At 43.0% G+C, this 18884-nt stretch overlaps 1 protein-coding gene across 1 annotated transcript in view; it reads left to right on the top strand.

The window, feature by feature from the left end:
• PSRC1 (proline and serine rich coiled-coil 1) overlaps nucleotides 1–18884 on the top strand; it is a 437095-nt gene that overhangs the window by 76237 nt on the left and 341974 nt on the right. The window lies entirely within an intron of this gene.

Raw genomic sequence — 18884 nt, forward strand, 5'->3', positions numbered from 1 at the left:
ACTCAATGCAACATACACACCAAATACCACTCAGTGCCACTGTAACAGGTGCGGGATGAATGGGCAACAAATGTATTCTTGTTTTCTTATCTTTTATTTTACGGAACAACAAGTCCGAGCTTTTCTTTCCCTTAAGTATAGTCCCACACGGTGAACGGCTTCTTGCTGTTCTTCTATGGCTTGCCTCTGGGGATTCTACTCGACGGCCTCTTTCGGGTGTCCGTCGATACAGGGATTTGTCCGGATCCGTCTTGTGGCTCAATGCAAACAAAAAGGAGAATACACCGTATCAGTTGAATGTTCACTTTTCATACGATGTCTTAAAGGGAAGGGAGTGAGGACCTAATAACCCGTGCCACACATCTAGCACGAACTGACGACGTGAGGTGTAAGTGCTCAGGGGGGGACCCAGTGCCAAGGATGTGGGAGTGCGCAGGTTATTCAGTGGGCTTCCCCTTATCACGAACCCAGCCCCTGATCTTGTCTCGTACCTGTGCTAGCCATACACCTCCCGCGGGTGTATGGCTGGGCGAGTCGCGGGGTCGTTGGCCTCCTGGCGTATCCCGTTTCTCGTCTTCTTCTCGGCGTCTCTTCTCCGTCTTGCTCAACTCCTCCGAACTCGTCTCCGCGTTGTCGTCTTCTTCCTCTCTGCTCCGGCTTCCTACTCGCTCCCTCCGGGTGAATAAACACACCCTTGATTCGTCTCTCTCTGTATAAGACGCCTCCGCGTCCTGACGTGACTCCTCCCACTCGCTACTCCAGTCAAAGTTAAAGGGCCATTGACCCGTTTCTTCATCTGGTTGTTCCAGCTCGTTGTCGACGTTCTGTGGGGAGTATAAGTGATGAGCTATGGTATCAGAGTTCTGTTTATTCTCTCTTTGTACTTTCCCCTGTTTTAGGGACAGTCCCGGCCCGTTACAGCCACATAAGTACACGCCACATAATTGCACTGCACTCAATGCAACATACACTCCAAATACCACTCAGTGCCGCATAATTACACGCCACATAATTACACGCCACATAATTACACTGCACTCAATGCAACATACACACCAAATAACACTCAGTGCCACATAATTACACGCCACATAATTACACTGCACTCAATGCAACATACACTCCAAATACCACTCAGTGCCACATAATTACACACCACATAATTACACTGCACTCAATGCAACATACACTCCAAATACCACTCAGTGCCACATAATTACACGCCACATAATTACCCTGCACTCAATGCAACATACACACCAAATACCACTCAGTGCCACATAATTACACGCCACATAATTACACTGCACTCAATGCAACATCCACTTCAAATACCACTCAGTGCCACATAATTACACACCACATAATTATACTGCACTCAATGCAACATACACTTCAAATCCCACTCAGTGCCACATAATTACACACCACATATTTACACTGCACTCAATGCAACATACACTCCAAATACCACTCAGTGCCACATAATTACACACCACATAATTACACTCTACTGAAAGCAACACACACTACACACAATACCACTCAGTGCCACATAATTCTATGCTACATAATTACACTGCACTCAATGCAACATACACTCCAAACGATACCACTCCGTGCCACATAATTACACGCCACACAATTACACTCTACTGAATACAACATACACTCCTCATAATACCACTCAGTGCCACATAATTACACGCAACATAATTACACTCTACTCAATGCAACATAAATACACTCCACATAATACCACACAGTGCCACATAATTATATGCTACATAATTACACTGCACTCAATGCAACATACACTCCAAACAATACCACTCAGTGCCACATAATTACACGCCACACAATTAAACTATTGAATACAACATAACCACCCCATAATACCACTCAGTGCCACATAATTATATGCAACATAATTACACTGCACTCAATGCAACATACACTCCAAATAGCACTCAGTGCCGGATAATTACACACCACATAATTACACTCTACTAAATGCAACACACACTCCACACAATACCACTCAGTGCCATATAATTACACACCTCATACTTACACTCTACTCAATGCAACATAAATACACTTTATCTATCTGTCTATCTATCGCCATCACTCTATCTGTCTATCTATCTATCTGTCTATCTATCGCCGTCACTCTATCGATCTATCGCATCACCACAGCATCACTCAGCACCACCACAGCATCACTCAGCACTCCATAGCATCACTCAGGGGCACCACAGCATCACTCAGGGGCACCACAACATCACTATGCGCTACCAGAGCATCACTGAACGCCACAGCATCACTCGTCGCCACCACATCACTCAGCGCCACCACTGCATCAATCTGTGCAACCATTCAACAACTGGTTCAAATATGTTCTCTCAATGTTTCAAGCTTTATTACAAATGTCACAAAAAGATGTTAATATTTCACTTCTGTTCTTGGATTTTCGTCACAATAAAATACAATGAACATAATCTTTACAAAAGCTATTGCCATTATAAATTACAATAACTTTTTTAAAGTATTAATTATTAAAAACATTAAAAGCCATTTTTATTTGTAATACCAATACATCTAAGTCACGTAAATACAACACATATTGTATTACAAATGCTATAGGTGTGACATTTGCGAAAGTTAGAACTATTGGCATTGTAAATGACAAAGCTATTAATTTCGCTATTTTCAAAACCAACACATAAATACAAAAGTTGGCATTTACAATACCAATAGCTCAAACTTTCCTAATGCGAGACCTATTGCATTTCAAATGCTTGTTTGTTTTGTGTCTTTGCTTAACTTGTGTACCGGCGCCTTATCAAGATGGTGTCGTTGTTGAGGAGGTATGTGTATTTGTTACCCTTGAGCCTTTGCAATACGCAGAAGGCTTGTGAAACAGGTATCTATCTAGTAGTGCTGAAGAAGCTGTGGTGTCTGAACCTCGTGCAATGGAATACAACCTGAAATTACTACTGTAGTTGCGCTCTTCTTTCCATTCCGTGGCCCTGCTGTCGTCATGTCTGTCAGTGAGCTGTTCGATGCCCTGCATGGTTATGTCACTGTGCGCCACGATATCCGAGAGGTGGGCATAGGCTCTGTTCGCATTACCTTTTATACATTGGTGCCAACTTAACTGCTCCTACCATCAGATAGTACCACAACATTCATTTCCTACCCTTAAAGTGCTGGGTTTTATTTTACAATTAGTGTGTTGCATTTGTAGCCTTGGTTCATATCCAATCAACTACAGCTCCTGAAGAAAAGTCTGGTTTGAAACCCCAATAGCGGGTAAATGCTGTTCCTGTTATGTGGGGACATCTGATTGACCACTGGTCAGTTGAAAATCTAAAAGTAGGTGATCTGGAATGCTGCTGCATTTGCAATTTGGAAGTTTTCCACATCTCCAGTGCTGAATTCCAGTGCTGGCAGTCTCCCTAAGACAATGAACCACCCTACCCCACACCATTGGAAGCAGCCATCAGCAGTACAAACAAGCATTGAATATGCAATAGGTCTCGCATTTGATTAAGTTAAAGCCATTTGCTTTGCTATACAATACCATTAGCAAAGTAAATGGCTTTAACTTAATCAAAGGCGAGACCTATTGCATTTTCAATGTTTGTTCTACTCTCCCTGCCTCAGCAAAGGTATGTTGTTTATATACCCAAAGTGGTACCCTCAGGCGATCTACCTTGCTGTGTCATGTCGGACTAGGATGACAGAAGGAATGACCCTTATACATAGTTATTATGCAGGATATGGTAGCCTTGCTGAGATTCCAAGAATTCTCATGCATAATTAATGAGACTAGTTTTCTGAGAAAACCCCACGTCATTTAAGCAGTACCGTTACTATGTAAAAGGTCTGTATTAAGAACCATTATGTAGTGTAATAGCAGAGGAAATGTAGGTGAAAGGTTTGGTTACTACCTGAGCCTATATCAGGGCACCTGTATGAAACATACCACCCACTGCTCATCCGACTGAATGACTTACTAACATACTAAATGTACTTCTAAAATATGCAGACAACTAATAAGTCCATAAAAAAATGCTAAAATATTAGCATAAGCTGTAGAAGTCTATTAAAATATGTTTGTATATACGGTCCGAACAATTATGAGTGCCTGAAAGCCATGATGTTCGGCAAGAAAAGTGTTTTTTGTTTTAAAATTCCAAATGTAGTTGTTTTAAAAAAGGCCACATTTTTCCCAGCACACAAAGAGCCAAATGTTTGTGTGCTGTGTGGGAGACGCAACATCACTGTTGCTTGCAATCGCAGATGATGGTCCCTGAAACACCTCACAGATCAGGTCAATCAAGCACAGATGATCTTCTGTTTTGCCCACAGACGATACCGGGAAAGACTGGATGACATCCAAGGCCTGAGTGCTTGTTAAGGAGCCAGTCTCCATTCCAACAGGAGCTGAAGCGTCCCGTGGTGGCTCTAAGAACACAGACATCAACATGGGAATACGTTGATGGCACAGCAGTACATGGGTCGTTATCAGGTCCAGTAAAGCATCCACGTCCAGTGGCGCAACCAACGGAAGTGTTAGACAGAGATACAACACGCATTCTTGTTTGCAGAACAGCCATTGGAGGACAGGCAAAATACAGTCAATCCAGACTGGTCGAAACAATAGGAACCAAGACGAGCTTAGTTCTCGAAGGCGAGGTGTGCCCAGATGGAGCACCATGCAATCACGGTATCTGTGCTCCAAAAGTGTTCTTTCCATCTCTTTTTGTGACTGGGAAGTCCATTGCTTATCAGAAAAATTACAATCAGGATTCCTGCTATTAGTAACCTGATTAGCAAAAGTCCTCCAAAAATGCTTCCAAGTATGCAGTGTATGAAGGCTGGAATCACTCCGAAGACTGTCTGAAAGGTGTTTAACAGTCCAGAACCTATGGTCTTAAATAGGTGTTCTATACCCTTCCTATCAGACATATTAAAGATACTTTGTACATTTCCGTGAAATGGAAAGGGCAGTTCATTCGTACCAGTACCTGCATCTCAGCTGGGGACCTTGCAACCCGAAGATCAAATGTCTCTCGGGCGAAGGTTAAGGGCACGGTTTGCTGTAAAAGTATGGCTTTCATTCATCTCAGAATACAAACCGTATAAAGGAAACATTCAACAAAGGCCATAACGGTGCTTCCTGTGTGGGTCGGTGGAAACAATACTTGCATACAACAAGTAACCCTGGGGCCTACAGTGACAAGATATGCGATGCACGGAAGCATCCCACAGCAACTTGATCATTCAGCATCAAGTAACTTCCATTTGAGAGCAACTTGAACACTGGATTAATTCGGGAACCCTTTCAATTGACAGGATAAGTTAGCAACTGAACCGTTACAGGCCCTGTGACTCATGACATCCTGGAATTAAATCTATATGGCAATTCTTTAAATTCCTTGATAAATTCCTTACCCATTGCTTTATATCTGCCTGCCTGTTGTTGTTCCAGGCAATACTGAAACTGGCAAGTTGTGACGAGTAAAGATATATGGCCATGAATTAACCATTTTGTGGATCTTAACTCTGCCACAGTGAAAGTTAATTGGTCCAGTTTTTCAATAAGCAGCAGGTAATATTGTGCTCCACTCTGTGCCATTGTTATCTACTTCTTAATTTGATTGCATGCAGAAAACAGGGACGTACTGTTGATAAATCGCCATGGCACATAACCAGAACGCAATGATTGTAGCGTCCGGCTTAACAACATAATAGAATGTAGCTGAGACTGTCTGTGCTGTAGTATGTACAAATCCTGTTCTAGTATATCTATAGAGAAAGATACAATGTTGCCCTGTGAATAAATCCTGGACGTTAATGTGGTCATACCATTGTCAACCACCTCTAATGCCTTTTCTAGGTTAATTCTATCAATTTCACAAAGTTTCTCCACAGCTTCTTCATCGAGCCTATTGGTCACCACAAAGGCTTGCGAAGTTTCAATCCGGAAAATGCTGCAACGAGTGTAGTCTCCAGGGCGCATCAGATGTTCACATGTTTATGGAATGTCCTCCAATCAAGGCGTTCTGGGCAGAAGTACTGTTTACATTGGGCTCGATACTCAAGGTAACCTTACCTTGCACACTAACACTGGTAATCTCTGGGATGGATGATAATGTTACTGGCCCAGTAAGACAGTTGTTATTTTATGCAATTTTATTCGCGCGGCGACAGATATGTAAATTTTGGGTCGACTCCAAGGCGCCAACACATGCCAGTTGGTTATCATCCCTATTTGAAACATCCAAAGTCAATCTGGCCAGATCCTGCAGCAGTAATAACCTCACCTTTTGGAACCTATTGATCTCTTGGAGTTAGTGGTTGTATGTCTAATACCGGGGGGGGGGGGGGGGGTTTGTGGTTTTTTTTTCCTTCCTTCCCCCGGGTCCTATGATTATGCCTCCAAACTCCAGGGTCCATTGTGGTGGTTCCGTTAGATATGAGCTGGGCCTGGCGGTAGTTTCTACCTTGACGGAGTCTGGGATGGGTGTGGCAGTTTGCCACTCGCCATCAATGCCTCAGTAAACCCAGATCTAGTCTCCCGCCAGGCTGATGTACAAGGTTATGGTGGTGGAGTGTGCGCTCCATTTTTGGTCGCACGAATAGGTGGTTGGCTATATAGTTTCTGGTCACGAGGTGCAGGCAAATGAGGACAATTAAAAAAAAAAAAAGTTTCTCCACAGCTTCTTGAGAGATTTTCCAAATTTCATTATAAACAGTGTATAAGAAACGTTTCTGACGTGGCTTTCGGGGACCCAATAAAAAGTCCCTTAGATCCAGCTCTTCGGATAGTAAGGATAAGTGTTGTTTCACCTGGGACAGTGTCAAGGTTTTTTGCCAATCGAGGCATAACTTCCCAACACTGTATCATGTCGCCATCCCTGGATGTTCTTGTTGTACATAGCGTTGGTCCGACCTATGGATACTAAACACTTCGGTGGTACCCCTGACCGACACCTATTTGTGTCTGAGGGCCAAACTAAACATCCCTTACAATCTGGGTCTGATGAATTGTATGAAACTGTATGTATGATGCCATCTACTGTATCCTCATGCAGTGTTGTAAAGTTTTGCCACCCCTCAAAGTGTGATGGTGAGGGAATCCGAGGTGTGTTCAAATCTTTGTTCTTGGCTAGTCCAAGACAGGAAGCCTGTTGCACATTGTCATTCAGAAATATGATCTGCTGTGGAATGAGGCAAGCTCGAAATAGTGCTTCTGTTCCCTGAACTTGCCATTCCTTTGAACCCCAGACTGATTTTATGTCTATAGTGTCTTTCCATATGTCGAAACCATGGTCAGACAGTTGGGAAATAAAGGATGCAGAGTAGATCTGTTTGCTGTTTATCATATTATTCAGTGCAGTTGTTGGTGCAACCTTATAGTAATAGCCGTCGGGTCAGAAGTGTTAAACCCTGAAAAATAAGCAAACCTCTGTACGAACGTTCTTGAACTACCTTTCGGTGGTGTTGGGTAATGTTCCCACTGGTGGTATGTAAACACATTACGTGGGATACCGGATGTATGTAAAGAGTGATGACCATAATGTTGGTAACAGTACATTGTGTTGTAATCACTTGTGTCCTCTAATATTTCAATGCTTGAAAATGCAGCGGATTGTTCTAGATCAGACAACCTATTATTTACAGTTTTAAAATCCCAATCATTGGAAAATGTACTGGAGGTAATGATATCATTTAAAGAAATTTTAAATACAAGCAGTATTTACAAAAGTTCTGTAGGACCAAATACATCATATGAAACTGTGTCCCAAACTATACCATCAGGAATTGGAACAGCTGAAATATTCATAAAGGACAAGTCTCTTTGTTCACAATGAGATGACGTATGAGGTTTCAGGACTAAGTTCACATTTGATTCTGCAGAGCATTCTGGGAGATAGTTTCCATTCATGAGTAAGCAAAAGACAGTCACTGGGCCAATCCAGTATAGAAAAAAACAATATTCCAGTTATTATCCAGATCTGTAGCCAAGGTGATACTAGGTAAGTCTTTTTCAGAAAAATGTAGAATTCATGAAGTTGTTGTTTACGGAAAACTTGAGCTGACATTGATTCAGGTTCACTCTGATCAAGAGCAAAGGTATCAAAATCGATGAAGCAGCCAGATGCAGTTCGATCTATCTTTGGTAGCTCAGCAGGTTTTTTTGAACTGACAGACGTCTCTTGTAGAGGCATATTTATGTAGATATCAGTGGTAGGCCAAATTGATATTTGAATTTCATTTGTGTTTTGATGTTCTATTTCAGCAGGAACGAGTTCCATTTCATTGTTGTAAAGTCCAATATTATGTGTTGGTGACTCTTCAAATGTTACGAGCCTATCAGTCTGAAATTCCTGTATGGTAGCGAGAGGAGAGCATTGGCTGCCCAGGAGCCCAAGACCTACTATTCAGTATCAACCACATAGTGTGGTTTGGTCAGCTCGATGGAGACAAATCTCTTCTTTTTTGCCGGCAAGAGGCAGAAGTAGTACTGTTCTTGTTCCTTCGACAGCCAGGACAGGTACAGGCTTTCTGTATATTGGCCCAAAATCTTTCTTGTCCACAATCTTTTCTCTGACCAAATGCCTGGCTTTTGGGATCCAGGCAGGTCTTGCCATGACTGTTTGGACTTCCCCAGTGATGGGGCGTTTTACTTGCATTTTGCTTTGGAGTACCCAGAATTCATTGAGATCCTGTAAAACAGCCAAACATTTATTGATGTCAAAAGGTTTTTCATCCACCACTTAGCTCTCATAATCGAGATCAGGGACCCACATTCTCATCCCAAAAAGATATTCATAAGGAGTGACACCTCCTAGGGAGCTTCTTGGCATATTGTTGAGAGCCCTCTGTACCCCAGATAAGTGATTGACCCAACTACCACCCGAACCTAATGCCCTTGCTGTTAAAGATTGCTTTAAGTCTCAGTTTTTCCTCTCCTCTACCAAAATGCCCTCGAGATGGTATGAAGAGGAATACCGCAGTGCAACACCCAAACTTCCCATAGCTTCCTTGTAAGCCCTAGAGATAAACGTGGGTCCACGGTCGGAATGTAATGTGCCAACTTTGTATGTCCCTGTGAAGACTCGCAAATCTTATGTAACAGTCCGAGTGTCAGCCGAGCGCCGATGCCAAACCCACAGGAATCTAAAGCATGAATCCACTGCCACAAGATATACTTGTAAGTCCCTTCTGGCGTTGCCGCAGTGGTCCAAATAGACCCAAGCAAGTGGTCTTTCTGATATTAGTAAATGTGTCTGCGCTGGACGTGCCACGGTGGAAAACTTAGTCTGCTGACAGATGTCGCACTTTAAGACAAAATTCATCATCTGTTTAGTTTGTCCTGGCCACTTATAGCGTTGTTTCAGTAAAGAAACAGTTGCAGTAATCCCTATGCGTGCAGAACCTAGACCCTCGTGTGCTGCTAGAATTAAACCTAATCTGCGATCCATGGTTTATTTATTTATTTTGAAAGTTTTATATAGCGCGAACAAGATCTTTGCAGATATCAGAGCGCTTTACAGACGAAAGGAAACAGCGTGTGAGTAAATAACAATTGGGGTGGGGAAGGTACATGTGGGAACATAGTCAGCCAGATACATCACTAATGAAACAGATACAAATAATTAAGAGCGTAAACACTCAGGCAGGTCAATAATACGAGTCATACAAAAAAGCATAAAAGATCAGTATAACTGAATGAATGGTACAACGTCTGTAAAATCATCCCCAATAATAATTCAAGTGTATTTAGCCATGAGGATAGCTTTTTCTTCTTTCTTAAAAAGTATGGTAGAGGAGATGAGCCTGATTTCAGGGGGGAGTGAGTTCCAGATCCTGGGTGCCATTCCTGAGAAGGAGCGTTTATACGTTTTTTCCTTGCGGAATCTTTGGGGCTTTAGCAGGAGATTGTTTGTGCCTCTGGTCTTTCTAGAGCCTCCGGAGATCGTCAGCTTCTGGGCGAGGTATCCGGGTGAACTCAGGTGGACAGCCTTGTGCGTGATGCTTGGTATTACTCTATCCCACACTCCTGGAATTTGAGCATTTGGAATGTTATTTGCATCTAACTTGTAGGTGTACTTGAGTGGCAAACCTTTCGGCAAGGCTGTGCTGTTTTTGCGTGAAGCAATGACAGCTATCATTGTGCTTCTGTCTAGTCTTGTTCTAGAACGAATGATTACAGCTACAGCAGCAGTTCGTACTGCTCCTTTTGCGGCTTAATCAGCATCTAGCATCGTCAGAGTCCATTCCCCGTTCAGACGTTGAGTCCTCAGAATTCTGGGCATGTCTAACTTTAAGACATGCTTCCCTTTTCTTTTTAAATTGAGGTTTTGATTTTGGTTTCTCTTCTTTTTTGGAAGTATAGTCTGAAGCGCGTTGCGTGTCTCTGGACTTTGTACGCTCTTCTTATCTGTGTTCTGACCGTCCTTCCCTCTCTGAGTTTTTTGATGAACCCTAACAGTAACGAGAGGAACGTGTTTCAGTATCCTGATACCTGTCACATTTTTTAATGTTATCACGATTCCTAAGATGGTACCTCCTTTAAGAGGGTTCCTGTTGAGGAGACACACCTATTTTCTCTATTCTTTTGTTTTTTTTATTATTATCCCATTTCTTCTTGGAAGAATTAGGTGCTTGCTTGGTGTTCTCTTTTTCAGGACCACCCATGAGTTGAGGTTTTGTTGCTCTAACTCCCAAACTGCCTAATTCAGCATAGGTATCTTCACTAATTTTAGATAATTCACGCTCCTCTTGTAAAGGAGTGAAATCCCTCAGGCGTTGGCGTATTGCCACTGCTGCTGTCTTCCCTCTTAAGTTTGCTAATATAATAGTTGATACCTCGCCTAAATTTCCTAACAATTTCATCCCTACGTCCAGAGCCTGTTCTGCTCAATACTCATTCTGTATGTGTCTCAATACATCTTGTATTACTGCTATTGAAGGGATACCATGAGTTCTGGTATATATGGCAGCAAAACCTGTACCCCAAGAGGTACAATCCTCCAACTGGGGAGCTATCACCAGTGGCAAGTAGATTGTTAGCATATTGTGTTTTTCTCGAGGGCTTGTGTGAGGAAACACTGCTTCTAACTGTTATTTTCTGAGCTATCGAAAATGGCATTTGCTCGCGTCTAGTGGGCATTTTACCTTTAACTACGTGTAGAGTTTGTGGAATTATTTAATTGTAGATCCTTGAATTTGTCCTGCTGGTGTAGCCCTTGCTGGCTGAAGTGTGAATGTTCTCGTCACAAACTGTGTTGGGTTTAAGTACATTTTAATTACTTCTTTATAAAGTGGACGTAAGTCTGCCACTGGCATTTTGGTAATGTCTGGATGGGTTGTGTAAGCCACTAGGAATGGTCAAGTTGCTCCATCTCTTCCGAGCGGACCAAGTCTCACTTTTTCTTTTGTGTGTGGGAGGGCGCCTTTAAACCAGTTTATGTGCTCCTGGTAGGTGAGTGGAATTTCAATGTCCTCATACGAACAGTATTCATCTGGTGTTTCATCTTCAGTGTAAAAGTGAAATGTTTTTGTGTGTGCATCTGCTTGTGGGAATTTAACCCCTGAATAGAATACCTCTGTTCTATGATTTGTGTGCCTCAATCACGAATGTTACTATGCGACCCCTACCTGCGTTTCCATATTCTGCTAATTTTAAAGTAAGGGCAGCTCTGACATTTTCTGAAATGTTTATTTCACCTTCTTGTTCTTGCTGCAGTCGCATGTTGTGCTAGCGCAGTGGCGGCTTTGTCAGCCATTATTGAAAAAGAGAAAGTTTCAAGGAAACTGACATAAGGTTTTATGCACAACAGGGATCTATTTGTCCTTGAAGCTTGATAAACCTACAGCCAATACATAGGATATGCCTTCTCAGCTGTGGCAATTGTTACCTTCCCACTCCAGACGTCTCTGGGAAAATGTGAGTTGGGGTCTCTGAAAATAGAACGACTGAACTACTCAGATCTGACCATTAAATAACTACCAAACCAATGTTGGGCACCATGTTGTGTAGTTCCTATGTATGTTAACCTGTAAACCAGCTAGCTCACAGGAGAGAATAGTTCTTGGCAACTATCGAACATGGCTGTTTATTTTCAACTCTTTTTCAATTTTTCTCAATTTGAACTGTTAGTTTCTATATTAAAAACACTTGAAGGATCTACACAAGCGACCCCTTGCTGATTTCAGAATTGTGTCTACTTTTCAGAAATGTATACCTTTCCAGGATACATTATTGCTTTCATACCCATTTCTACCACTAACTGGAAGGAGGCTGAAAGCACAAAAAGTAGCAAAATAGGCTATGACCCAGTAAAATGCCAAAAAGGTGTAAAGAAACTTTGGTTTTCTGACAAACTTCTGTCCCTGAAAGCTGGGAAGATGGTGATTTCAGCACCACAAACCCTTTGTTGATACCATTTGCAGGGAAGAAACTAGACACTTTCTTCTGTAGCACTGTTTTCCCATTTGTCCCCCCAAAAAACAAAATGTTCCTGTATTTTGGCAAATATTTGGGTTCCCTCTAGGGGAATCAACACACCCTGGGTACCTTTAAAATCACCATAATGTTGGAAGAAAAAGACGTTTGGCGTGGATACCTTAGAGGGGCCTAAGCGTGAACGACCCCAAATAGTTACAAAAATGCTTAGCACAGGGGGGGCATGAGAGGCCTAGCAGCAAAAGGGTTAAGGAGATTCACACAAAATTATAATAATAACATGCATGTTTATATATGTTTCGCCACCACAATCCATACGATCAGGTAAGTATGTCTTTCAGGAGAAATATGTTTGGATTTAAACAGTCAGAACTTACTGCATGTTTCAGAGGCTGCAAAGTGATCCTATGGAAGGAAAACATGCTTGGGGACGGGGGACATCGTTAGTCCTCTTCCCCATGGGCCAGGGGCGACGGGTGTCGTGGTGTTCATAGGAGTCGGATTTCCGTCACCAGGAGCAGTCGTGGTAGTTGGGACCTGCAAGCAGATACTGCAGGCGGCATTGGCAAGTCCACCACAGGGAGATCCAAGGTTGGCTTAGATTAGATGATACCTGAAATGCTCAGACACCTCTGTCCAGTAGGTTACTATTACAGGGCAGGTCAATGTCAAATGAAAAAAAAATTGCACCTTTTGATTTACAATTGTGTTAACCTTGGCTCTTAGACTCTAACTGTAAGTTGCATGATCAATATTAGGTCAGTTCTTCTGAAGTGTATTAGTCTAAATGTAGCAATAATAGCGACTTTACCAACACTAGAAACACCTTGCCCCAATCCTGAGTGGATAACTTCACCTCACACCCAATTTCCCATTTTTGTCTGAGAAGTAGATCTTTTTTTCACCATGCCACTTCTGATGTCTCTGTATAGCATAGTGAACATCCCTCTGCTTGGATCTGCAGTTATTACTGAGCGAGTCTGTGATAGTGTAGCAGAGTGTGCATTTGCTACCATGTGCTCAAAGCTATTTTCTGCAGCTGGGGAATTTTGAAAGAACTGACACGTTCACACTGTATTCTTATGCTGCACTATTGTAACTCATTTGATTTCATATAGATATAGCAATGTCTTATGCCTCTCTTCTGAACTCTGAGATCTCCCGGGGCAGCGCCAGCAGGACATAAAGTACTTTCACTTTGAGATTCAACAGCAGCAACCTTTGAAATAAATTAGGAACAAATACATTAGCATCGATTCACCCCATAGTAATTATTTATCTAAGCTTAGTCTGTGTGCAAATTACTGTGCTACATGCTGCAACCAGGCGCCTACAGTAAACCTGCGTTACACCGTCCTCGTATCATTGTTAAATACTTTCCTCTTTTCGCCTTACTTTTCCTGCCACCCCAGATTAAAGCAACCGAGTAGCTGTGCAGCTCTTGAAGCTGAGTAAGTAGTGGTTGCATTCAGCACAAAAAAAAAGTAATAGCATTGGAAGAGGACACATATAGCAGCAAGGTTTGCAGGAAACCAAGAGAATTTCGTAAATTCAACGTCACTTTATCTATAAGTGTATTTCATTCTCTACCAGAGTGAGTAACATGATTTCCCAAATATCTAAACTAGTTACAAACCCATTTCAGTGCTAATACCGGTTAAGCATCTCCCAGATCCGGACAAACTGTTCTCACAGTGAACAATATTGATGCATCTTTATTGATTGTTAATCCAGGCATTTGTCTGAAGTATTTAAGTATGTATAGCAATTTATTCTCCATCATGTATTGTCCGATGTTTTCCGCTGTTCTCTGGCCACGTACATTCCCACATTGGTCTTCGCGAACCAAGTATATTGTCACTAGGTTTAGTTATGAAGTCAGTATTTTACCCCTAGTTTTTAGGTCTCGCCTAGCGATTGCAGGGCAGCTGCTTCGCTTGGTGAGACTCTATTGCTGTGGCTTTCGTTCGCGAAGGGAGACAGGAGGTGGCACGCGCGGACAGGAGATGCGCACTCCGTACGCGTGCACATCTCCTGTCCCCGCAGGCTGGCAGCGCGCTCATCACACGCTTTGTTTCCCTCCCCCGTCGGCTCCACGGAGCCAGCTTGTTTATCAAGAGCCCGCACCTCATCTACTAGACACGATTTAGTGCGGAAGAAACATTTTCCTTGCCTTTACCTGCCTTAAATGAGTCAGTTAATTCCCCTCGCGGGCATTGCTTGAGCAGGTATTTTGAGAAGAACTTCGCGAGAAATTAATTGAATATTTTGAAATTAATGAGGGGTCGGTTGACTCACCGGGCACATTATGGGAAGCTTTCAAAGTGGTGGCAAGAGGCAGCTATATGGCTCTTAAGACGGGTGTACTCAGGTCAATTAGGGACACTCTTGACCGCTTGGAAAGGGAACTTGCGAGGTTGGAAGCAGTACTTGCTGAGCACTCTACGTCCTCCGCACAGGCTGAATTCCGGGCCATGCTTACGCAGTATCAGGAGGAGGCAGAGAGAGAGACAGCATTTCTTAACAAGTATGCCCAAGCCAGGCGGTATGGGGAGGGTGAACGTGCAGGGAAGACACTTGCATCCCTACTACGCGCACCCAGAGGGGCGGAATACATCACTGAGCTACAAGATAAGGACGGAGGGACAGCTAGAACCCCATTGAACATACTCAATACCATGACAGATTTTTATAGATCGTTATACCTCTCAGACCACCCCTAGGGAGACTTATATTGCGAACTATTTGGACACGATTGGCTTGGCATGGTTTATTGATGGGGCGAGACAGTATATGGATCTTCCGATTACTGTGGAGGATGTCAGGGTAGTGATAGCGGGTATGCCGGCTGATGAGGCCCCGGGCTTAGATGGGCTTACAGCGGCCTTTTGTAAAGAATACATCGATATAGTTGCGCCCAGATTGCATCGGGTGTATCTCGAAGCTATGGAAACCGGGATTCTGCCGCCCACATTAAGGGAGGCCATGATTATTACCCTCTTGAAGCCCAACAAGGACCCGACTTGTCCCGAGTCTTACCGCCCCCTCTCATTGATTAACCTTGATGCAAAGATCTATGTGAAACTATTGGCTGACAGACTGAAGCCCATGTTGCCCCAAATTGCGTTGTCGGATCCATCTGGATTCGTTCCGGGGCGGTCCACCTCTCACAATCTGAGAGTATTGTTCAGTCTATTGCATTACCTGGACCCTCGAGTGAAGGCGACTGCAGCATTGTTGGACGCCACTAAGGCTTTTGACTCCCTGGAGTGGAGATTTGTATTTGCCTTATTTACGCGCATGGGATTTAGCCCACTATTTATACAACAAATCGGAGTGCTGTACACTGCCCCTACGGCAAGAGTGAAGGATAATGGACAGATTTCGGGACCAATTAACATCACAAGAGGCTGCCCTCTGTCGCCGCTTCTCTTTGCCATTGCTACAGAGCCTCTGGCGGCCCGTCTGCGACAGCATCACACACATCGCAGCATAGGCTTCACCTCGAGAGGTCTGCTTATTTCTATGTATGCAGACAATATCACTATTTATATGATTAACCCTGACGAAAACTTTGACCCCCTTATGAGAGAATTTGTACGTTATAGTGGCTTGACGGGCATCCGGATTAACTGGGCAAAATCAGTGATGCTGCCATTGACTGCTGACATTAAACAATGCGTAACTGAATTTCCCTTTAGAGTGGCCGTCGGACGAGGTCAAATATTTAGTTGTGTGGTTTAGTACGTCCATCCAAGAAATATGGCTTGCCAACTATGGCACAGCGATGGACTGGCTGGAAGTCAAGACACAGAGGTGGAAAACATTGCCACTCTCCTTAACGGGTCGAATAGCTATAACAAAGATGGTCATATTACCTAAATTCTTATATCTATTTGTTAACATTCCACTTCCCCTTACTGGGCAATTTTTTAAAAGTCTGAGTACTGCAGTTTTGGAACTGGTCTGGGCGGGGAGGCAGCCAAGGGTTTCCTGGTACCTCTTAACACTTCCGTTTACGCAGGGGGGGGCTGGCTGCTCCTGACTTCGAGTTGTATGCCTACAGCGCACAGGCTCAGTACTTACATTATTGGCAGCTCCCAATTCCATTCCAACCGCACGTGGCTATTGAAATGGATGTGGCTGCACCTACCCCACTTAATGCAACTGTCTGTCACCCATATAAAAGGTCCCCAACAGATATTAACACGGTTGAGGCTGTGAGATGGGCGTGGTCAAAGATAGCCAAACGTGCAGGTATTGCGGAACTCTTCGCACCGTCGATGCCGCTAGGTGGGAACCCACTTTTGGGCCCATTAACAGATAGAGGTGTGATGGACAGAGCACATAAGCGTGGACTAGACTCCACGGGCGATTTGTACTCGGATAACTCTTTTATATTGTTGCAGAAGATGTGCGAGCCCAATGACCCTACTGCCTCTGACCTATTATTGTATTATCAGTTGAGATCGGCATGTAAAGCTCGTTATCAGGATTTTCCAGCAGCGCCGCCCACACTACCTGCTCTGGAGGAACTGCTATCCAGAGAATCGCCTCGTAAGCTAATAACACGTATTTATAGGGTTACTCAGGACACTGCGTCGGTAGTAATTAGTTCGTCAAAGTCAGAATGGGAGAAGGAGGCTAATATAGTTATCACTGATAAACAATGGTTGTTTTGCTGTTAACAGCTTGAAAATCTCTCACCTAACTATAGGTTGAGATTAATACATTTCAATTATCTGCATAGAACCTATCGCACACCTAAACAGCTTTTCCGGATGGGACTTCAAACTGACGCTAAGTGTTGGAGATGTGGGGAATTGGAGGCTAGTTTTTTTCACTTGACCTGGGAATGTCGGCGTATTGGGTGGAAGTGCGGAGACATATCGGGCACATTGTTGAAATGGAGATGCCGGTGGACCCTGTGATGGCACTATTGAGCTTCGTTATGGGCATACCCCACAGCTCACGCAAATTGGTAGCACTATTGCTGCTACTGGCTAAGAGGCAGATTGCACTGTACTGGAAAAGGGTGACACCACCGTCGGCTGCAGGTTGGATAAGCTCGGCTGTTTATTGCAAGGATCAGCTAACCTCTTATTGGGAACTTATGCCACAAAGGTCCAGACCTGTTGATATTTGGGAAACCTTGGTGGGATGGCTTGGACGAGGCGGTGCAGATCTGGGTGACCATTGACTGACTGGTAGGATGGCGCTATCTGTATGGGCTCTGAATGTGGGCGTAGTGATGTGAGCTGTAGGAACAGGGACTTTTGATAGTTGGTTCATATATGTGTTGGGTGAAAAAGATAAAGGACGTACTGGTGGTGATTGATCAATTTAGAGAGACAATCAAGAGCATCGACGACAGGATAGGATATGCAGCGGGTAAGTTCTAGGGGGTGGGCTGTGGGTTTAGTTACATAAGTTATAACTTTCCTTAAATCTTTGGATATATTGTTTATCGCACAGATCAGATACCATGTGTGACGTATTCGACATAAATCGCCACCGGACAGTATAAGTTGTCGGAAGAACGGATGTGTATTAACATATTATACGTCTATTGCATTAAGTTGCTGCCTGCCTCCGGGTTGTTGGCTATAAGCAGTGTGAAATGTGTGAACTTCAATAAACGTTTAAAAATAAAAAATAAATCAGTCCGTTAATAATGATAACTGACCTCTGACTGATCACCAATTCAATAAAGTCTAAAAGCCCTGATCTTATTATTTCACATTTCATCAAAATAAGCGGGATGATAAACGGAGTCAGCTTTGTGTGGGCAGGAACCTGTAGCCCACGAGTTTTTCAAAGCTCTGTTTAGCAGCCACAAGAATCCACTATTTAATTTGCAGGAACCATACACCATAAGCATGGCCTCTGAATGAACAATGGGAAAATCAGGTGGGCAGAAAACGTTCTTTGTAAGCAATCTAAAAAAACACATTTGCCTTTCCTACTATGTCCGATACAGGTAATCCAATAAGTATGCACTGAAAGATGTACTCTGTTTTATTGCAATAATCAATATTATAAATCAAATTTTAAAAATTGTAAACATGCAGTTTGGACAATCATGGTATGATTGTTCAAACTACATGTTTACAATTTTTAAAGTATAGTAAAAAATATTTGTGTACATTGGTATCAATAAATATTTTTGAATAAGAATAGGATACAGTTATTGATTTATAATATTGATGATTGCAGTATATCATTGTACTTCTTTCAGTGCATACATATTGGATTACCTGTATCGGACATAGTACAAAAGAGAATCTGTTTTTCTAGATTGTTTGATCAATCCTGTCCCGCTTGGCTAAAGAGGGTGACTCTCTTAATTTTAGAGACGTTCCTGGTAAGGACACCCGCTCTGTGCTTAATAAAACAC

Source organism: Lissotriton helveticus, chromosome 5_1, assembly GCF_964261635.1.
Source record: "Lissotriton helveticus chromosome 5_1, aLisHel1.1, whole genome shotgun sequence".
Taxonomy (NCBI): domain Eukaryota; kingdom Metazoa; phylum Chordata; class Amphibia; order Caudata; family Salamandridae; genus Lissotriton; species Lissotriton helveticus.